The sequence below is a fragment of the Tiliqua scincoides genome, chromosome 4, assembly GCF_035046505.1.
Source record: "Tiliqua scincoides isolate rTilSci1 chromosome 4, rTilSci1.hap2, whole genome shotgun sequence".
Lineage (NCBI taxonomy): Eukaryota > Metazoa > Chordata > Lepidosauria > Squamata > Scincidae > Tiliqua > Tiliqua scincoides.
This window is the reverse complement of record NC_089824.1, coordinates 16,966,510-16,989,303: the sequence shown is the minus strand read 5'-3', so window position 1 is coordinate 16,989,303 and position 22,794 is coordinate 16,966,510. Positions and strand designations below refer to the sequence as shown.

The window sequence follows — 22,794 nt, the reverse complement described above, 5'->3', positions numbered from 1 at the left end:
AGAGAGGGCATTGTAATCCTTGTATTAGAATCAAGGGATGGACTCCAAGGTCTAAGGGCTACCTTGTTACTGTTAATGCTCCTGGCTCAAGCTACTGCCCACAAAATCATGGACCCAGTTTGTATGTGTTGGTAAAAGCAGATCCCTCCCCCCCCTCCCACAAATGAAACCAGCTGGCAGGTCATCACCAACAAGCACCACAGCATGGTGTGATAATTAAGAGCCAGAACTGGAAAGAGCCAGGTTTGAATCCCTACTTAGCAAGGAAGCTCACTGGGTGTTGGTCCAGTTACTGTCACTCAATTTAACCTTCCTCAGATGGTTGGTGTGAGGATAAAAGGGAGGGTGGGACAAAAATGTAGTATACACCATCTATACTTAGAGCTTTGCTCTAAAATATGTGACTGAAGTCTGTGTCTGGTTGTATTTGGTCAGAGTGAATTAATTCCAATCCCAGATTCCTCTGCTTTGTCTCTTTTCCTAGGAATATCTGTCCTGTTCTGCAGACAACATTTGTTGCCCATCACTAGGTGGCTGCAGTTTTGAGGGTTACCATTACCAAAAAGGGTTACAGTATTTATGACACAGATGATTTTGATGAGCAACCCAATCTTATCCCCTGCCATTCCACACAATGCGGCACCGACAATGGAGCATGAGCAGCAACTGTTACCCTGCACATGCCTGATCTTATCTGATCTTGGAAGCTAAGCAGGGTCAGGCCTGGTTAGTACTTGGATGGGAGACCGCCTGGGAATACCGGGTGCTGTAGGCTTATACCATAGTCTTTCAAGACTGAAGGTTGCCAACTAATGGAGCATGCGCTACATTCTGTGGTGCGGGGCTGACTAGGTGGCCCACGAGAGATATTTTTGCTTACCTCTCTGTAGGTTGCCTGGCTATTAACGGGTCTCCTTGAACTCACACAAGCTATTTAGCTGGGTAGGTCCAAAGAGCCTCGGAAGGGGCTCCAAAGCCAGGAAAGAGTGATAGGATCTGTTGTGTGATGCTGCCTCTGTTTACCCCCTCCCACCCCAAAACTGCCCTTGCCCTCCCCAACTCTCACTCCAATGCTCCCATGAATGACCCATGAACTACCCAGTCCACCATGTTACCTGCTCCAGCATGATGTCCACTGTCACGGAGGTGGGGGGTGGGGTGGGAGGCTTTTGCCGTTTGCACAAGCAGACCCAAAGCACACAACGGTGGTGTGCCTTTTTTTCACTCTGCAGAGGCATTTATAATGGCAGGTTGCAAGATCTGCTGTTGTAAATGCCCAACAGGACTGGGCCACCAGAGACGTTTTGACCCTTTGCACTCCAAACCAGCGGAACCAAGAACCAGCCTTAAGGCTTGTGTGTGAAAACTCCAGCAAGGATCAGCGTATAAAACAAAGTTAGTGGGAAACATGGTAATAAATTTAGCTGGAAGGCGCCAGTTCAAAGGAGGAAACCACAAATGGAGGTAGGTTCTTGACCTGTTGATGTGCTGTGCATAACCTCATCAAGACGTTGGCATTAATTTTTCTCTTGGGAGCTGAAGAACCATCATTTGTCTGCCCCAATTTGCATGGTTAGAGGCAGCTAGAGAAAATTAATTAGTCCCACTGGTATTCTCAAAGGAATTCAAACTGGAGAGCTTCAGGGTGGTGCAAGGCTGTGTAAGAGAGCAGTGTTTTGAAGCAATGTCTTCAACCCTGCTTGTTGCTGTTTAAACTTGCCCCGGTTTGGTGTAGAGTCCTTTTCACTCGTTTTGTTTCTGTCAAGGCACACTTGGGGTTAAACCAAGCATTATTACTCGTTTAAATACAGTGTCTGAAGCTTCCTCAATGGTTGCAGCTTTATCTACCAGAAGCTCAGAGATGAATTTGAATTCGAATTGTATAAGAATGCTTAAGAATTTGCTGCAAACAGCCACTTTGGAGGCAAAAAGCAGCTTCAAGGGGGCAAGATTCAGGGGAAAGCAGTACAGGCAGAAATGATGAACCTGTGCTGACCACACACTATAGTCCTAATCCATTCCCCTAATCCAGATTCCCCCTTCCCTGCAGAGAAGACTGCCTTACATTTTAAAAAAAAAAAAGTGTCCTTTTTTTAAGCCCACCTTTTAAGGATGGGTTCATTGGCCCTCACTCTTTATTCATCTTAGGGGTTGTCCTGCCTGGAAATGGTCATTTCTTGCTGTTGTTTTCATCCAGCATCTTGCTCCTTTGCAAACCACCCAAGAAAGCGAAGGAAGAACGGACCACTTTAGAACGGACCACTGCAGCTGTGGCTGCTCTGATCTCTGCCTTCTCTGGAAGTCCATGGGGGAGCGCTCACTCAGAAGACAGTCCCCCATGGACCAACAGAGAGGGCGAAGAACAGACCACCTGCAGTTGCAGCCAGCAACAAAAGCTGCAACCCACAAATCTTCTCTGTAAAGAATACATCTAATAAATCTTCTCTAATTATTACAAATTTTATTTTATTTTTGTGTGTGCGGTGGGGGGGTGCTGCATGTGGTCCTTGACAATTCCAATTTTTGTCTTAGTGGTTCATGGGTTCCTAGAGGTTGGGAGCCATTGCAACAGAGTGATATTTTTGGCTACAACATATGTCAGTTAACTGCATAATGGAGAGCTGGTTACAGATTTAGGGGACTGGGTTGGGAGAATAGAAAATACATTATGACTTTATGCTGATTGTTCTGTATTTGCCTTAAAAGTTAATGAAAAGTTAGTAGAAGACAGCCCAATCCTAGGCAGGTCTACTCAGAAGTAAGCCCCATTATGTTCAACAGGCCTACTCCCAGGAAAGTGTACATAGGGTTGTAGCCTTAGGGAGTGAACCAGTCTCACTTCTCTCTCTAGGTCTTAACTTGAAAAACCTGGGTATAGGGAAAGCAGGGAAGGTGAAGGGTGAGGGATGATCGCACTTTTCTTCAACTTTTCCTGTAATAATAGGACATAGGAATAATAGGAAATAGGAAAGTATACAATCCTAACTTCTGTTTTGAAGAAAATTAAGAGCTTATAGTGAATACTCAGATTATTTTTGCTCTCATAGTTGGCTGCAGCTTTTGTGCTCTCAGGGTAACATTAGTGAAACCTTTTTAAAAGCCCTCTGCATGAACGGATCAATAATTGATAACATTGCTTCTTAGTTAATATAGGAGAGTTTTCTGGGTCCAGTTAAAGGGTAGGATGAACTTAAAACAGACTTGTTACTTTCATAGCTGCTGCTGCACATATGCAAACAGCGGTCTTCCATGTTTAATTTCCACATGTTATGAAGCCAAAACTCACATTTTGACTTTTATTATACTCTAGCAGCAACTGTTACCCTGCACATGCCTGATCTCGTCTGATCTCGGAAGCTAAGCAGGGTCAGGCCTGGTTAGTACTTGGATGGGAGACCGTCTGGGAATACCGGGTGCTGTAGGCTTATACCATAGTCTTTCGAGACTGAAGGTTGCCAACCAACCATTATACTCTAGGTCAGGGGTTGGCAACGTATGGCCCATGGGCTGGATCTGCCCCACCACACAAACTAATGTGGCCTGTGTGGAGCTCAGCATGTGAAGTGAATCCTCCAGCTCAGTTCACAGGGTGCTGGACAGGGACTGGGGGAGCCACCCAGCTGGGTTGGTTGCATTGCAATTTCCCATCCAAGGCACTGGGAATTGGGCGGTGGCCTCAGCTCCCAGGTCAAACTCTGCTCAGCCACTTCCAGAAGCTCAGCAATCTGGATGTTCAGCTGTGACATGATGACATCATCACCAGCTTCCAGCCCCTTTTAACAAAACGGTTGCTGACCCCTGTTCTAGCTAGGTAGCTAAGTGACCGCTAGCTTGACTTCTATGACTTTCTGTGCCCTCCAAAGAATCCTGGGAACTAGTTTGGCAATCGTCCTGGCAATTTGGTTAAGCGATCCTGAGCCTCATCACAGATACATTCTTATTGTTCCTCGAGGAGATGGAGTGACTATTGAACCAGCCTAGGTTTGTTGCATCAACACGCCCTACGTGTTGTACCTACCTACATGGGCAGGACACCTGGTCTAGAGGGTAGAGCCTCCGTTTGCCTGAAGAGAACATCCGCAGGTCGCCAGTTTGAGGCCACCGGCACTATGCGACCTTGAAGCAGCTGACAAGCTGAGCTGAGTTATTCCACCTGCTCTTTGGTGTGAGCGAAGAAGCGTCTTGGCTGCCCTCCATGTGAGAGATGAAGGAGCTGCTTGTCAGCTTGTGTGGGATCAGAAAGATCCATCTGAAATGTTGTGGTTCTTGAAAGATAGAACCTTTCTTCAATTGTAAACCGCCTTGAATAAAGTCTGAAGAGAAATCTGACGACCAAGAAAAGCGGTATATAAATACCTGTATTATTATTATTATAATATCAACACCAGGATTTTGAACTAACCATCCATTCCAACTGTTCCTGATAGTCCTGGAGCATGGTATGCAGGCCTGTGATTTAGCCACTTTGCTGTAGCTAAGCAGGTATAGGCTTGGCTTGTTCCTGTTTTCTAAGCAGTGGTTCTCAAACTTTTTAGCATCAGGACCCACCTAAATTGCACTTTCACAGCTGTTCAGGTCTCTGTGGCTATAATGGTGATTGGGCAGCAGTGCTCCCCCCACCGGTAGCAGGTCATTTAACCCTTGATGCACATAGCCTAATCTACCCTATCAGTTTTGCGAACCACCAAAAATTGGGCCATGATTCACTGATGGGCCACAGACCCACAGTTTGAGAACCATTCTAATCTAGGGACTTATTTTCTGGTACCTGCCCTGGGTAATTCAATATCCCTGTGATGCTGCCACCATCACCGCCTGGATTGTACCACTTCAGACCGCAGGTGGGAAATCACATTTTTAAATGCTCCATGATGATGATGAAGATGAACAATAACAAAACAATAGCAATAACCACCTCACTGTGAACAGAAAACCATCACAGCAGAGAACAGCCTTGGCTTGTCAAGCCTTATTTGCAAATTTTGTTTGGGCAGGGAATTGGCTGTGGGTGTTTGGGGGGAGGACCATTCAAAGTGGCATCCCACATCTGCCGTCATACAGAACATTCAGCTACCTCCGCATTCTAGCACCATCATTCTGCCACACATATAGGTCCAGCCTAACTCTTGCATCCACCTTCTCCAGGTGGAGGTATCAATTCTGCAGGTATCAATCCCCCCCCCCCCAAGAGGCTTAGGAATGTTCTTCCACCCCTTGTACCCTGAATTTAGTGGCAACGCTGCCCCTTGCTAGCAAACTTGAAGCAAGGGGGAAAAACATTCAAGCATCTTCCTAATGACTTTCTCCTTGCACAGCCACACTTTACTTCAGGTGAATCCTCCCTCCAATTAAGGGATAAAGAAGACTTGAAGTGTTTGGCCACGCTAGGCCGCCCAAGCCTGGCAAAGCAGGATTTGATGTGACTCGAAATTTGCTTTAATGTAGTCGGATTCCAAGGTTCCCTTTAAGACGGATTCCGCCTCGCCGAATGAGAAAGAGCCCTCAGCAAATTGCTTGGGAAGCCGAGTGTGACATCTTTCCCCGCTCCTCTGCACAGCTTTTAGTGACCCTCGCACGCCTGCCTAAACAAACAGGCCCATGTGCCAAGCCAGCTATTAGCACGCAGCGCACAGAAAGGTTGTGGCGGGGCGGCGGGCGGGTTCCAGAGATTTCCCAGGCGAGCACTTTGCCAGCTGAGCTACTGTGGCAGGCTCTGCCAGGTCAGGCGGAGTGGGAGCAAATCCTTTCGCATCGCTGCCTGTGACTCTCATCACTGGGAAGCCTGTCAGAAGAAGCTGGGAGCCTGAAATTTGAGGCCACCGTTTCCAGGCCTTCCCAACCTCCCAAATTCAACCAAGTAAGAATGTGTACAGCAGCACTTCAGCAGAACTGGATCTCACCACAGAAGGTGTGTCGGGCATCCCAACATAAGAGCATAAGAACAGCCCCACTGGATCAGGCCATAGGCCCATCTAGTCCAGCTTCCTGTATCTCACAGCGGCCCACCAAATGCCCCAGGGAGCACACCAGATAACAAGAGACCTCATCCTGGTGCCCTCCCTTGCATGTGACATAGCCCATTTCTAAAATCAGGAGGTGGCACATACACATCATGGCTTGTAACCCGTAATTGATTTTTCCTCCAGAAACTTGTCCAATCCCCTCTTAAAGGCATCCAGGCCAGATGCCATCACCACATCCTGTGGCAAGGCGTTCCACAGACCAACCACACACTGAGTAAAGAAATATTTTCTTTTGCCTGTCCTAATTTAAAAAAGAAAAAAAGAAAAAAAGTGGACATTGGCAAAGTATATCTGTCACATGGTAAAACTTGATTGTACAACTTCAGATTGCTGAATCGCATCTTCCCACTACATAAAACATAGCCTCAAATTATTTGTGTTTAGCAGGTACAGTCCCTGTTACCTATCCCTGATATATCACTGGCTTTATTTTATTCCAATTTTGCCTTTCTGGAAATGCCAATTAAACATTTTAGGTTGTGTGTGGGTGGGCCCACTGGCGTCGCTAGGGGGTGCAGAGGGTGCAGGCCGCACCGGGTGGCGTGCCGGGGGGTGACGCGCCCAGGGGGAGGACACACTAAAATCATGGCATTAGGAACTAGCCCATCATGCCATACACCCTTGGATGCGGAATGTACAGCTGAATGCAATGCAAAAAATGGAATTGATATAGCTCCTTTCCTTCAAAAGCTATGGCCAAAAAATCGGAAAGAAAAAATGTATGGAGCCCTATGGAAAGTGAACGTGAGCTGTATCGCATGTTTAGTTGTGAGAAGGTGCACTTGCCATAGTTCCATAGAAAGGGCAGGCTGAGAGGAATCCAATGACACCAGATTGGTCCCAATCCAATGAATGCAGTCCCCGAAAACACAAAAGGGAGAAGGAGGTCCCTGCCTCCCTGCCAGCTGTGTCTATTGAGCCCGAAATGAAGCCAGGTAGTCGTGTTTACTCACGAGTAGGCGTACTTGCCATAATCCGTCGGAAAGGGCAGGCAGGGAGGACTCCAAGGACGTCCGAATGGTCCTGATCCAATGAATGCAGCCCCCAAAAACACCAGAGAAGGAGATCCCTCCCAGTTGCCCTATTGAGCCCTATGGAAAGCAAAGCAGCCTCACGGTCGTGTTTACTCACGAGTAGGCAGATGTGCCTTGGTTGGTGGTGGAGCATCTGGTGGGGAGCAGGCAGCACAGGATGCTCCCTGCATGCTCCCTGCCCTCCACTGGTCTGGTGACGGCAGCGGCGGCGGCAGCAGCCAGGACACCTCTGTTCCGCTCGCTGCCTTCGTGGGAGGTCGGACTTAAGTGAATGCGTGCAGTGGCTCTGAGTGGGCGCGAGGGAGTGCCAGGCCAGCAGGCTGCCCCCCACCGCTCTGCCTCCTCCAGGGCTTCTCCGGTTCCTTGCGCAATGGGGGGATGGGACGTGCGGGAGGTGAGGCTGCCAGGAATCCCACAACCCCACACAAGACCCCGGGAGGCACCGCTACCCCTCCCTCCTGCAGAGCCCCTCCCAGACCCAGGCAGGGTGCAGATGGCGCCCTTGCCCTCTCAGTCTGTCTGTGTGACTGCGCAGATAAGACGAGGTGGCGATTCTTCCACCATTTCCGGGTGCAACTTTATCGCCTTATAGGCGAGTATCTACAGTAATTATTTCTTATATTTTAATTATTTATAATTATTTATTTTAATTTGCTTGATGATGTCACTTCTGGCCATGACATCACTTCTAATGGGTCCTGGACAGATTGTCATTCTAAAAAGTGGGTCCCAGTGCTAAAAGTTTGAGAACTGCTGCAATAAGGTGTTAGTAAGTTGACACAGGTGCGAGACTCTACAAGTTTTCAAAATAACTAAAATCAGAATTTGGAGGAATAATCCCATCATGTTATATATCAATCAATGTGTAATTTCATGCAGAATGCAATGAAACAAACCACATTGAAATATCTGTGTTCAAACAAAAGGTACAGCCAAAAAACCAGTGAGGGAGGTGCAATGGTACATCACCATGCCCACCAGCTGGGGCATTGCCCCGCCCACTGCATTTGGTGACACGCAGGCCTCCCGCACTGGGTGACGTGAATCCTAGTGATGCCACTGGGTGGGCCTGTCTTGGACATATTGTCAAAATCTTCTCTTTGTCATTGCACCAAGGGCCAAACTAGATGATACATGTATGGCAGTGTTTCTCAAACTGTGGATCGGGACCCACTAGGTGGGTCGAGAGCCAATTTCAAGTGGGTCCCCATTCATTTCAGTATTTTAACATATTAGACTTTTAATGCTACCAAGGTATGTGACTGCATTTGGGGAAATGTTACTGATCTGTACTTTTAACAGGCTACTATGTATATGCTTTTAACAATTATATTCAATGGGACATTTCTGGATAAGTGTGAGTAGGATTGCAGCCTAGGATTGTTAATAATTTCCCTGCTTGATGATGTCACTTCTGGTCATGACATCACTTCCGGTGTGTCCTGACAGATTCTCATTCTAAAATGTAGGTCCTGGGGGTAAAAGTTTGAGAACATCCATCTATCGTATGAGAAGGACCTGCTTGATTTTCTAATATAAATAGCATATTTCAGGAGTGGCTGATATGGATCAGGACCATGATGGGGAAGAGTTTTCTTAAGCCATTTCTGCCCAATGTTGCATATATGTAACAGGGATCAAATGTATACACCTGTGGGCTGGGTGAAAATGGGCTAATTCTTTGCCCCCGGTTCTCATCTGAATCTTTGCCCCTCTTCAATTGCTATTTACCCCCAGGAGAAAAGTTCTCAGTCTAATTAATCAACACACATAGAGACAGCATAATATTATAGAGTTAAATGCACAATCAGCCTCATAGGCTGATCAAAACCTCATACAAAAAAGGAGTCAAAGAAGAGCTTGCACCTCTCCTGGCATCTGTTTGCACCTCCACAGGGAGGCCTGCCTTGAGAATTCCAGCTATCAATTTTCAGATGGAAAAGCACACATGAACAACAAGTGCTAGCAAGCTAAGGGCCCAATCCTATCCAATTTTCCAGTGCTGATGCAGCAGTGCCAATGGGACATGCGCTGCATCCAAATGTTGGGGAGGTAGTCACAGAGACTTCCTTAAGGTAAGGGAATGTTTGTTCTCTTTCCAGCACTGGTGCAGCTGCAATGTAGCCCCAAGGTAAGATGGATAGGATTGGGCCCTAAACCTACAATTCGATGGATGCTGAGTTATCATGTTCAGATTGCATGCGACAGTCTGCTATGGAGCTAATCCTAGGCAGGTTCAAGGTTCGAACAAGCAGGCTCTTACCATCTTGCTCAGAGAGATCTGGAGTTCATCCATTTCACCATTTGAAGTCCCAGGTTTCCCAAACAGCCAATGAGGTGGTCTAAAATGTCTGAAATGTACCTCTTTAGACTATGCAAAGGACTTATTTCAATAAATAAATCCTACACATAGATAACTAAATGACAGGCATACCGATTCTAGTTTAACCTTCTCCCTGTCATGCAACTCTTCTACGCATAGGAGTATTTTTGTTTGTTTTCAATAGAGAAGGGTTTAATACATGCATTTCTACCTTCATTCAGGAGTAGTACACACAGGTATACTACTTCATCTGCTGTTTGCTGAGACCTGGAATGTAGCCTGCTAAAGAAAGCAGCTAGCCAGGAGCCGAGTGTGAGTGAAAAGAAGAAAAAGAGTCAGATAGCTTTAAACAAATGCGTGGCTACGTTCCAAGGGAAACAGAGAAAAAATTGGAGTTACTCCACAGCAACATTCTAAGAAAAATAATTTCAAGCTCTTTTTGTGATTGCTGAAACAATCCTTTCATTTTGACCTCTTGGTAATCCTGTTCCACCTTCTCAGATTCTTGAAATATACAATTTTTTTAAACTGCAAAACATAATCGGCACATTCTTTCACCCCCCCCCCCTTTAAGTGTATTTTGCATATAGTATTCTAGAGCAGGGGTCTCCAAACTTTTTGACCAGAGGGCCACATCAAATATCTGCCATGGTGTATAGGGCCGGAAAAACAATTTAAATATAAAATTTAAATAAATAAATTAGAGCTGGAACTTAGATGAGTGAATAAATGAATCAATGGGCTCATTCATTCAACCTCTCTGGCCCTCAGAACACCCTCCAGACACAATCAGAGCACAGTTCTGGTCATGTTCAGTTGAGTGGGCCAGAGGCTTTTGGGGGACAAGAGGTTGGCCGCGGGCTGAAAAGAGATTTGCTGCAGGCCACATCTGGCCCCCGGGCCAGGGTTTGGAGACCCCTGTTCTAGAGGAAGGAAAAGGCTCGTTTGAGACTCTCCTACTTGCACCCCCACTGTTTCCTTGATAGCCTCCTGTGTCACTTATTTCCTCCCTCTGCAACTGCTCTGTGTACACTAGCAGCAATGTCAGTGAAGATGACTAACATTCCAGTCTGGGAAGCGTGGGCACAAAACACTTGGAGACCTGGAAAGCTGGTTGGTCTCAGCAACTTTGGCTGCTGTTGCATAGATTGCTCAGCAAAACAGTGTCGCTAAAAAAGTGAGCAGAGGGATGATGGACATTGGTTCTAGGTGCTTTTGGGGGGGGCAAGGGGCAGGTATAATCCAATATTACTTCCTCTAGGACAAAAGTTTCTCAAACTGTGGGTCACAACCCACTTGGTGGATTGTGACTTAATTGCTGTGGGTCACGAAGTTCAAGCTGCTAGCTGAAAAGAAAAATGCATGGAGCCCTATTGAAAGTGGAACTGAGCCACATCACACGTTTTCCCGCAAATGGGTGAACATGCCTCAGTTCACTGCAAAGGGCAGGTTGAGAGGAATCCAACACCACCAGAATGGTCCCAATCCATTGAACGTAGCCCCCCAACCCCCCAAACAGACCCCCCAAGTCCCTCCTTCCAAGCTGACAAATGTATTTAGTCATACAGAAAGCAAAACTAGGCTGCATGTTCATGTTTACTCACAAGTAAGCAAACGTGTCTTGGCTGGTCAGGGAAAGGGGAATGCAAGGTCACCAGAATGGTCCCGATCTAATGAAAGTGGAGCTCAACAAATGCTCCCGAAGGCACCCTTCCCCCAACACTAAAAAGGATAAAAAGGATAAAAACAGAGGCATCAGCTAGAAAGGTGAGTTTTTTCTTTTTTAGACTTGTAAAGCTAGGTGGGTCCTGATGCTATGCAATTTTTTAAACAGTGGGTTCTGGTGCTGTTTGAGAACCATGGCTTGATTGCTTGATGATGTCACTTCATGACATGACATCACTTCCAGTGGATCCCAGATGGATTGTCATTCTAAAAAGTGGGTCCCAGTGCTAAAAAGTTTGAGAAGCACTGCTTTAACGATAAAGCTAAAGGTATTACATCCTGCTCCAAAACTGTGAGCAGGACCCACTGGTGGGTCGCGACCTGATTTTCGGTGGGTTGCCTAAGAGTGATGGAAAGATCAGGTAACTAACTACCTCAAGCCCTGAAGCTATTAAAAACTCATATAGCTGCTAACTACCCTGTAAGAAACTGAGCTCTTGAAGTTTGCATGCTTATGTAAATATAGGGAGATAAATGTTTAAGGGTCTTTTTCTGGTTATTATTAATTGTAAATAAATCAATAAAACACTTCTTTCTAAATCTTGGTTTTTTAAAAGTTTGGTAAATTTAGACGGGTCCCTAGAGCGTCATTTTAAAAACTGGGTTCCAGTGCTGACAACTTTGGGAACCATTTCCCAAAAATGAAATGGTTCCCAACATGAAAAGCAGGTGTTTTCAAGCACTTTCACAAATGTTTGGATCTGTTTTTGACATCTGTTGAGAGTTTAATAACATACGAAGAGCCCTTCAGGATCTGACCAGAGATCCAGGGATTGAACCACGAACCTTCTGCATAAAAAGCAGATGCTGTACTACTGAACAGCAGCTCCTACCCAGTCTGAGGTTGCTATGTGCTTAATTTAAGAAAGAATCCATCAGACCAAAAGTCCATCTCATTCAACAACCTGTTTTTTCCCTAATGACCATCTGGGTGTATCTGGGAGTCTTGTGAGCAGAGTAAAAAGGTGATCACTGTTCCCCAGCAACTGGTGCAGAAGTTCCAACCAGCCAATAGTTGTGGATAAATCATGAGTTTGTTCAAGCTCCTTTTAAAACTATCTAAGCTAGTGACCACAGTGGTGGACCAAGCGGGTGACTGGGAGAGGCCAGGGTGGCGAGCCACAGGAGGGTGTCATGGCACTCCGGATGTTTCCCAGACTCTCTGCAGAGAGGGCATATAGCGCTTGTTGCCTAAAGCGCTTGTTGCCGCAATGTTGGGCCCATTTACCCTCCCACATCTCCATTTGTTTCTGAAATGGAGTCTTTTTGGAAGCGGGGGAGATGTAGTGCACAGGTGTGGGGGTGACTCAGGGGGTTGATGTTGCTGTATCACTGAATCGCCCAGCCCCAGATGCTAGCAATCTCCAGGATGCCACTCAGTGGCCATCATCACATCTTGTGGCAATGTCTTCCTTAGACGTTATATGCAGAAGGGAGAGTGTGTGTGGACGTATGTACCTGCAGGCACACATGTATGTGAATGCATATATCAACACATGCCACCCATTTAATAAAATGTGATATATCAGGTTGACTCCAAGTGTTTACTTCTCCAGAAAAGCATGCTGAGCTTCTCACTAGGGCTGATCATTTGCCAGTCAAACCTGCCAAAGGTTATTTCCAAGAAGCATCGGGGTCTATGTCTCAATTGCCATCCTGTCTCCTGCTCTCAACAGTCTCCCACTGTATGGTGTTGACTTACTTCAGACTTGATAGCACCCTTCAAGGGGGCGGCTTGGCACCAATTTCCTTCTCCCACTGAAGCTCACTCGTAATGAATCGTTCCTTCAGGGCTTTGGCACGCTGGGTATGTTCGGCTGTTTCTTTTGGTTGGTTTGATTGAAACAGCGTGAGTTCTTTTTCAGGCTGAAGATGGAAGATCGCTTAGGAGGCTGTTGGAAGACTAAGACATCCAGTTAAGAAAACAGCACAACAGAGCTAACAAATGAACTAGAACTCCCAAGGTGAGCCATTAAAAAAAATGAATTAGGGGTGAGAAATTGAGGGCTTTGCACATGCACAGGATATAAGATTTCAGGCTTCTGCAGGGGTCGTGCCAGGAAATACCCAACCAACCTGAGGAGAAGGTAGCACAAGCTCAGAATTCCCCAGGTATGCACTACATTATGTTACACAAGGCCTAATATTCATGGCAGTGACCTCCAGGCAAATTCCTGAAAGAACACACAGTTCACATCTCATGGATGCAACTCTGTTAAGCCTATCAATGTGTTTCAAGATTGGGAAAGGCCGTGGGAGGTCAACAGCCTACCTCCTTTCAGAGGCTCTGTAGAAGAAGAAAGTGGTCAAATCCTGAGTGGTCAAGTACCACTTCAGACTGCGAGAAAGGAATGCCATTTTTGAAAGGTCTTATGTTAAAAACTTAACAACCCTGGAATTAGAAAAGTAGCTCAGCAAGGAGAGAGTCTAGCTTAGCCCTCTCCCTGATGACCTCCTTTTTACACTTGCAGGGTGTGAACTTATTATTTTAAGATAAGGGAATATGGAGCAGCCATGCAAACCCCACCTGCGTTTTGAGTTGCTGCAATCCATTTTATCACCTCCAGACTCTGCCCCCAGATTCTGTTGCATGCACAGACCCAGCCATGGGCTTTACTGCTGTCAAGGACCCCCTTGGTTGACTGCACTGCATATACCCAAGTGTACATGGTGTGATTCTGTTACGGCATTGCGTAAGCAATAATTTGATCCCAATCATGTCCTACAGCATACCAACAAATACAGTCTCTGCCTTTTAAAATCGCATGCGTTACCTTTCAGATTACAGAAACAAACAACTAATGGTGTGGGGACCGAGCAGGATTTCAAGGCATGGTGGACTTCAGTGTTCCCCACGTGGCTCATTTTCTCAGCCCACCACGCCCAGGAGGACTAATTATGCCCAGATATGCAGACTGATTCCATCTTTCTTAGTCCAGAACTTGGTACAGAATCAAAATGTTTTATTGCAGAATTCTCATAAATACTGTTAATAATATTAATCAATAGCCCTGGATGTCTCTAATTAGGCCCCAATCTTATTCAACAGCAATGCAGCCATACCAGCCATGTGTGTGCTGCATCCTGATGTTGGGGGGGGGGGAGGCAAAAATGTTTCTCTCTCCCTCTCTCTCTTTCTGCAAATAATGAAAGGAGTGCAGCCGATGTGGAAATCACATTGGCTGCTCTGCCCTATAAACTGTGGCATGCGGTGACCTTTTCAGCAAGCTGTGCACAGAGGGAAAAACCAAACATCTCATTTCTATACAGTGAAAAATTAGCCAGCATAGTGGATCAGATACAGCATTGGGTTTGTATGTGGGAGATGTAGATTAAAAAAAAAAACCCTGCTCAGCCACAACATAAAGCTAACTGAGTGACCTTGGACAAGTCCCTGCCTCTCAGCCTAATCGATCTCCTAGACTTAACACAAGTAAGAGCTAAGCCACAGACAGTGCTTAATTTCTAGGACAAGTTGCCAGGACTCAGTTCTGTCTGGGAGCAACAACTTCTCACCCAGAGACCTTTCTTTGCTGCATGGGAATGTTCCACAGTTACCCAGAGATGAGAGAAATATACTCTAGAACCTACTCAGTAACAAAAATGAACTGGGGGGAAGTTCACCCATCACTACTGCTCAAGGGGATCATAATCTGTTCTTTGTATAGGCGAGGATACGCTGTGACTGAAAAAAAGCTGCTAAGGCTCTAGCCATGTTCAGTAATGAAAATTAGTGTTTTCAAGCATGTACAGAGTGCTTTTCCTTAGGCACTGATTACCATGCCTAGTACCGGGGGATGGAGTGGTAGGCAGTGGTGTACCTAGCCATTGCAGCGCTGAAGACATAGGCATCATGACATCACCTGACGGTGTGATGTCACTTTTAGGTCCCCCTTGGAATGTCACTTCTAGGGAGGCAATGTCCTTTACATACAAAGGAGTGCAAGGGGTGATGCCCTCTCTATCATCTCTCCCAGGAGTGTGCAGTGTGTCCAGCAGCACGCCGGGAGATTTCAGCTCCCTACAGATGCCATGCCTTGCACCTTCCCACACACTCCTCCCTCCTCACCCACTGCTCTCCACTCAGGTTCCTCTCCTCTCCCCTCCTCCTCGCAGCTGCCAACAGCCCCGAGTGCCCTCTGCATGGCATGCCTTCGCCCAGTGGCATATCCTGGGGAACATCACTGGCTGCTGCCGCTTTCCTCCTCCTCTGGAGGATGTTCAATGAGAGCCAGCGGCACCCCCGTTCCAGTGGTGCCCAGGGCAGGTGTCCCAACCTGGCCCCTGCCTGCATGTCAGGGGGCAAGATAGCTCTCAGGCAAGCTAGAGTTGGGGCACCATTCATCATAGAAATGAGGGAGAATCCCCTGTGTAGGTTGTAGGAAAGAAAACGGCCATACTACTCTGAATGCGCCTGATCTCGCCTGATCTTGGAAGCTAAGCAGGGTCAGGCCTGGTTAGTACTTATGTCTTAAAGAATGTCTTCTTGTGTACAATGGCTGGGAAAATAAAATACTGTATATAGATAGTGTTAGAAACATGGGCAGTTCCTTCCACCCTTGGATGGTCAGTCCAATTCTTCCAATAAGACAGTCTGGAATATTTAAATATAGTCATATCAGTTCGTTAGAGGTACTTACTGGGGACAGACAGTATGTTGACAGAAATGTCAAAGAGGCATGTGTCCAAACAGAAAGACTTCTCTTTTCATCAAGAACAGCCCTGGGGAGACAGATCCTGATTGGGACTGCAGCCTGTGTGGAAAGAGTGGTTGCTTCAAGGGCAAATGGGTGCGGGACTATTACTAGCTGGAAAAGGGCTGAGAAGGAAAGAGGTCATCACCCCTCATCCCCATCCCCATTCGGTTTGGTGGGCTCAGCAGCTCATTTTCTTGAACAAAGAGGAGCTTTTGGTTGAAAAGTACACCTCCTAACCACACATTCCCATGTATGTGTGGTTTGGCCCTTAAGAGCTGAGTGTTGCACCTGTCAATATATGTTTTCTCCTTCTCTATTTTGATAGAAATAATTAAAAATAGAAGTGAAACACTGAAAACAGTGGGTGGCTAGAGCAGCGATTTTCAACTGGTGTGCCATGGCACATGGTGTTCCAGAAAGGCCCACAGGTGTGCTGCAGGAGTTTGGAGTTCACCGTTGGAAATGGCTGAAAATCCCTTCTGGGTTCTGCAGCTCTGTTTCTAGGGCAACTGTAGGCTCTGCTGGCAGAGGAAGAGGGACAGAGAATTTGTTATTACAGCCTGTTGCACTAGAAACAGAGCCGCAGAATCGGAAAGAGTGTCCCAGAAGCCGGAAGTGACATCACAAGAGGGGAAGACTATAGAGGTCAGTGTGCCTGCAGAAGAAAAACACTGAAAATCAGTGCTACCAACAGGTTGACAAAAAAGCCAGTTCAATCTGAACGAGAGAAGCTTGTAAGAATGTATTATATGGTGTCAGGGCTGGCCAAAGAGCTCCTGGGGTGCTGTGCCAAAATCTGCTCCTCTTTAACTTGGTGATATACCTGGCTCCCCTCCACACTTCCTCTTCTGCTGTGTTCTTCACCTTCCTTTTTCCAGTCCAAAGAGTAGCAGAAGGAGGAGCAGCAGCAGTGGGTAGTTGGATGTGGGTGCCTCTGACCAATCTGGTACCTGAGGCTACTCTTTCAGTTGGGCTCACGGATGTGGCTGCTCCTCAGATGAAACTGTAAAAGAAGCCAGTACGAGCAGGGGCAGTATGCAAAAGGGCCCTACTCCCTTCCCACCGGGGTTACGCTCCTTTGTAGGACTATGCAATTTCCTGGCAAAAAGATGATACAGTCACAAGATGTGACAGACAAGCATAAGAAACATGATGGATGATGTTGCATTAGAGATCCACACATCCATAAAATATGCTCACTGCAATGATAGACTCCACTCCACAGAACGTAGTCCTCTGTTAACTGTTTCCGCAGGCATAGCCAATCAGCAGAAACTCCTGGCCAGCTCTGGAGAAGGTTTCAAAAAGGTATTTGATGTGGTGAGTCCCACAGCAGAGTGCCAGGAGGAGCCCGTAAAAACTAAGACCAGGTATGCCGACATGTCTTAACAAGGGACACAGTTTATTGTTGTGGTTCTTTCTTGGCCACAGGCAAACTGATGTTAATTCTTTTCTTCAATCCTCCTTGCCCCTTCAGCCCAATATAAGTCCTGAAACAGACTGTTTGTGACTAACCCACAGTGTTCTAAATAGGGCTCTGGATTAAGAAATGGCTTAATTGCAAATATAGCAGGTCCAGTCAGTGGCATAGCTAGAGGGGGGCAAAGCAGTAAGTTTTGCAGGGGGCCTCACCACAGCGTTTAAGGGGCCCCTCCCCCTCGGAGCCATCCCAGGTGCGCCTCCAATTTGCTCCCGCTGCCTGGAATGCTCCAAAGGGGAGGGGGAGGGGCCCCTTGCACACACGGTGAGGCTCCTTGCAAAACCTACTGCTTTGCCCCCTCTAGCTACGCCACCGGTTTCTCCAGATGGGCTTCTGAAAGTCTGAAATTAAGGGAGGTTTCAGCACAGTGCTCAAGCATCCATTTTCTGTGCCCAGTACAAAGTTACAGCATTATACACTTAGGATGACACCTTTCCTAAAATATATTATCTGTTTTGAAAACCTGGAGGATTAGTGCCCTGTAACTTCTTCAGGCCGATCATTTAAGGGTTGTACATTTCCTGGCTGCTTGATAGAGGGAAATCAGGAAGTGGTCCACAAGTGGTCCTTTTCTGTCAAACCTCCCAGCCATGCTTCCTTCCCACTGGTCACGCTGGTTGTCTCCTGCCCAGAGGCATTCTGAGAGCGAGAGAAGCGTTTTGACCCTCAGAAGGCCTTGTAAGGACCCAAAAAGTCATTTCTAATATCCCCAAGAAACCAGAAGTGATTTTTTTAGGCCCTCTGATGGCCTTACAAGGCCCTTCACAGGGTCAGGGAGACAGTCTGGAGGCAGGCAACACAACTGGTGAAGAGGGCTGCCTGGCTGGCGGAGGGGTGGCAATTTGCGGTCCTGGCCCTTGGCGGCCCTGAGGCCAGGACCGTCACTGAAATTAACTATATTTACCTATTGTGAGAGAGTACTCTCCACACGTCATGCATAGTTTTGCAAGTCCCAATCATGTCTTCTGTTAATCACCTTATCCCTAAACTCAAACCCCCAAATATTATCGCATTTCTTGCTCCTGCACTCTGATCATTTCGGTTGCTCTCCTTTGTACCTTTTCAGCTCTATAACATCCTTCTTATAACATCCTCAACAAGTGGGAAACCCTGGCCTCTGAGCGGCCCGCTTGGAGGCAGGCTGTGCAGCATGGCCTTTCCCAGTTTGAAGAGACATTTGGCCAACAGTCTGAGGCTAAGAGGCAAAGAAGGAAGGCCCATAGCCAGGGAGACAAATCAGGGGCAGACTGCACTTGCTCCCAGTGTGGAAGGGATTGTCACTCCCGAATTGGCCTTTTCAGCCGCACTAGACGCTGTTCCAGAACCACCATTCAGAGCGCGATACCATAGTCTTTCTAGACTGAAGGTTGCCAACAACATCCTTCTTGAGGTGCAACCATGGCTGGACAAACCATGAGGCTGACATACTCATTTTGAGCAGGGAATTGAGGGGAGTGCAACAAACAGATGAGGGGTGCCCCACACATTGCACCTGTGGTGCTCCTCCAGCCTGCCACCGACTACATTGGTAGCAGAGCTGTAGAAAAAATTCACTAAATGCAGAACTGAGTTACACAAGGAGCTCCCTCTTTGTGTAGAGCAAAATAAAACAAGAGAACCAGCTGGTCATGGCTGCTGGGTCAGGGAGACATAAAACCACAAGAAGCCAGGACAAGAAACTAATGAGAAGTTTTGTCAAAGTAGGAGAGAGCAATCTACAAGCACTTAAAACTAGAAACTGAACAGGTCACTGCTCTCCTTACTAATGGAGATGAAGACATGCATATACATGCATTCACTGTTTTTGCACAAATCTAGCTTGCGTGTTGTCCGCTCTTCTAACACGAACTATTTAATGGTCCTCTTCCTGCTCACTGAAAGCACCTTGGAGGAAGAAGAAAAAAAATCAAAAGCTGTTGCCATGTCCTGACTCTCCTTTTTGCCCACCTGGCTGCTTAGGAAAGCAGCCAAGTGGAAAGGAGTGGTAGAGCGCAACAATTCAGAGCTCCCAGCATGCTGTCTCCCCACTGGGCACAGATACCTGCTGTTTCCATCAATGATTACTCCAGATAAACTGTCACAACTGAACAGAACAGAGTAGCAGAGAGAAAGAACAATACTCTAGTTGAGAGGACTAGATGTATGCTACTGGATGCTAAGATTAATAATAATAATAATAATAATAATAATAATAATAATAATAATAATAATAATAAAACTTTATTTTTATCCCGCCCTTCTCCCTAACGGGACCCTAACGGGATCCTAATGTATAAAATGTAGATCCCAGTCCTAGATGGAAGCTTTCTGCCTATGAATCCCCTCACTAGCAATGACTTCACAGTGCAGTATGAAGGGAACCAGCGTGAGATTAAGAAAGAGACAGAGATTAAAGCCAGAGCAATTGTGGATGACCACCTCTATAAACTTGTGCACCAGAGTGAACAAACAAGATTTGGCACTCAAGCTCAACCCAAAAAGTGCACCCACCAGTGGCACACATGCCTGGTACCCAGGCACCATGCAGAGACTATAAAGAGCTTGTAAAGCAGAAACTGATGGAAGACCTGAAAACCTTGTCATGTTTCCCAACCATGAAGTGTGCATGTTGCCCACTTGTGAAGCTACACGTGCACCATTTCCACAGAACAGTCAGAACAAAACTACTCACAAGAACATTAAGAAAAGATCAGGGTAAAGTGACTGCAACTCCTCCTGTGCCCTGGCCACAGTCATCCACACCACAATAACTCCAGATTAGACTTCTGCAGGGTCTTAGGCATGGCATTGCCTTTCAAGACTCCCTGGAGTCCATTAGTACAAAACGCAACTGCTAGGTTGTTAAATGGGACTGGCTACAAGAACACACTTTACCGGCGCTGACGTGGCTTCACTGTCTCCGGTCTATTTCTGAGCATAAGTCAAAGTACTGCTAATCACCTTCACTCCCTTAAGTAGCAAGAGGAGGGAACTTGATACTTGAAGGACCAGCTCTCTCTGCATGACCCTACCTGAGCACTGCACTCTTCATCAGAGGCCCTTCTCCAGCTGAGGTGAAGAGGATGGGGAACAAAGACAGGATTCCCTATAAGGTAACACCCCAATTTGTTGACTGCCTCTCCCAGAGAAGTCTGTCTTGTACCAATGTTATTATTTTTATTGTCATGTGATGGGTTTAATTTCACCCAAGAGTAGCATGTGGGATAGTTTTTAAAGGATGGTATTGGTTCTGCTGGATATTAATACAGGTGAACCCATTGTATTCACGGATTTGGGACACATGGATTTCAGCATCTGCTGACCCCTGACCCCATAGGTTGGACCCACATGGACCCTCTGGAGATGAGGGGAACTATGCTCCTTTCATCTCTGGAGTGTGTTCTGAGGGCCAGAGAGGCCACCATGAAGGCATGGTGAAGGCCTTCAAACATCCCTTCCTGCATTTATTAAAAAACTTCCAGAGGATTACAAGGCCCCAAAAAGTACAGATTTCATAATCCACAGCCTTATCCATGGGGGGAGGGGGTGGCTTGGAATGGAACCCCCGCATATAATGAAGGCAGTTCTGTATTCATTCAGTCCTGTATTTAGTTCTGGTCAGCTTTCTGCTTTCTACTGAATATCCATTATCCGAAATGCTTGGGATCAGAAGTATTTTGGATTTTTTTTTTTTATTCTTTAATATTTGCATATATGTAATATATCTTGATATTACCCTGAATGAAATAAGGTGCCATTTTCATGGGATGCCTTTGTAGATTCTGGTGAAGAAAGGAGAACAAGCAATGGAACAGTGCGGTCATGAAACTTAGTCCACAGCTTCTAGAATGGCGAGAACAAATATTTGCATTTTGGAAAGCAGAACCAAAAAGGGACATTAAAACCAAATCTGGGAAATGTGTGTGCACATTGGAGTGAGAGAGGTCTAGCTAAGAAGGTTTTTGAGACATGGTCCATCCTTTCCCACACCATACCTGGTAATTCCTTCCAAAAGGAAGGCTACCTGCATTTTCCCTTTGAAGATCCAGGTGCCCTGGCCCTTCACAGTTCTGTGGTGCACAAGCTACTCAAGTTTTAAGTTGTTTTTTTCTTGTGTACTCTAAAAGCCTCTGGGCAAAGCCTGTGTGAATGGTTGGGCTTGTGTGATCTCTTCAAGGTCCTGAATAATTCTAGGTTCAGATAGTCTAGAAACCAGAGACAGGCCATAGGGAAGTTTGTGTCTTACCAATGTAAGGTTTTTGTGCTGGACTTTCCCAGTGAGTGGTTAGTAATAAATTGTTGAGTTATTAGCTGCAGTCTGTTTTGGGCTACTTTTCTCACATATTCAATCTTCCCCCTTCCTGATCTGATCTGTCTGAAAAAGTTAATTGAGTAATACTGGAGCTGCCATTAGGTGTTCTCTCAAGTGATGCTTAAATTGGTTTTTCTTTGCATTTCTCCCACTCGCCATTTGAATGTCAAACCTACATTGGGCAGAATTTGTCTGCCACTTAAAATAGGCTCTTTTCACTCCTGCACCAACTGTGTTTGTCAGTGATGCCTCCCAGGCTAAATGGAATCCATAGCGTCACTTATGAGAATGTGCTTTGTGGCAATTCAGCCCATAGCACATCTATTTATTTTTTAATTTATTATCATTACAGAGTCAATTTATTCCAGGCAATTTAATATAGTTCACTGACCCATCTCAATAACAACCTGGTTAAAAGGTTGTTATGGAATTGCAACAGCTGCTTCACCTTTACTTCATTCTGGGCTGTGCTCAGCTCCACAGACCACTTAACAAGAGGTATTTTTGTACTTGGATGTGAGACTTGAGTACAAAATATGTGCATAACATAGCAGATGATTTTTTTGCTGTACTTTCCACTTTATATAATATATGCAGGCTGTGATCTGGAAAGTCGAAGGGCCCCCATACGCACATGTTTTTGAAAGGGACAAGGGCTGAAATATATCCAGCAACACAATTTACATCCAAAGTAGCGTGCCTGCATTTTGTAGAGCCATATTGGGGGGGGGGAGCATGTATACATTTTGCAAAGCCACGTTTAGAAAGAGAAATGGTGCCCTTCCACATTGCATCTTTGCAGGAGGAAGAAACCCCATGCAGAAAAACTCATTTTCAAAAAAGTATTCTGCACAACTTGAGCTAGGGCGGGGCCACGGCTCACTGGGAGAGCGTTATCAAGGGGAAAGTACACATACTTTGCATGCTGAAGGTTCTATCCTTGGCATGTCTATATAGGGCTGGGAAAGACCCCTGTTTTAGACCACACAGAGCTGCTTCTGACCTAGAACACGCCCCAAGAGAACCCTATGCAATATGCATGAGTTTCATGGCAGATGTTCAGTACTTTGTCATCAGAGTGGAGAGACCTTCCAGAGAGTACAACATCTGCCAAACCCTTCCTCCAATCATCTGGTACTTGCCATTGTGGGATACTGGTGGGATACTGTGGGATACTGGTGGTTACAAGCTAGAGGGCACTGTTGGTTGCAGAAATCAGGA

The 22,794-nt window shown here is 46.2% G+C and overlaps 1 pseudogene; it reads left to right on the top strand.

Annotated features, from left to right (window-relative positions):
- The first annotated feature begins 3,305 nt into the window (after nt 1-3,305).
- On the top strand, nt 3,306-3,425 carry LOC136650381 (5S ribosomal RNA; annotated as a pseudogene).
- Nucleotides 3,426-22,794: the final 19,369 nt, after the last annotated feature.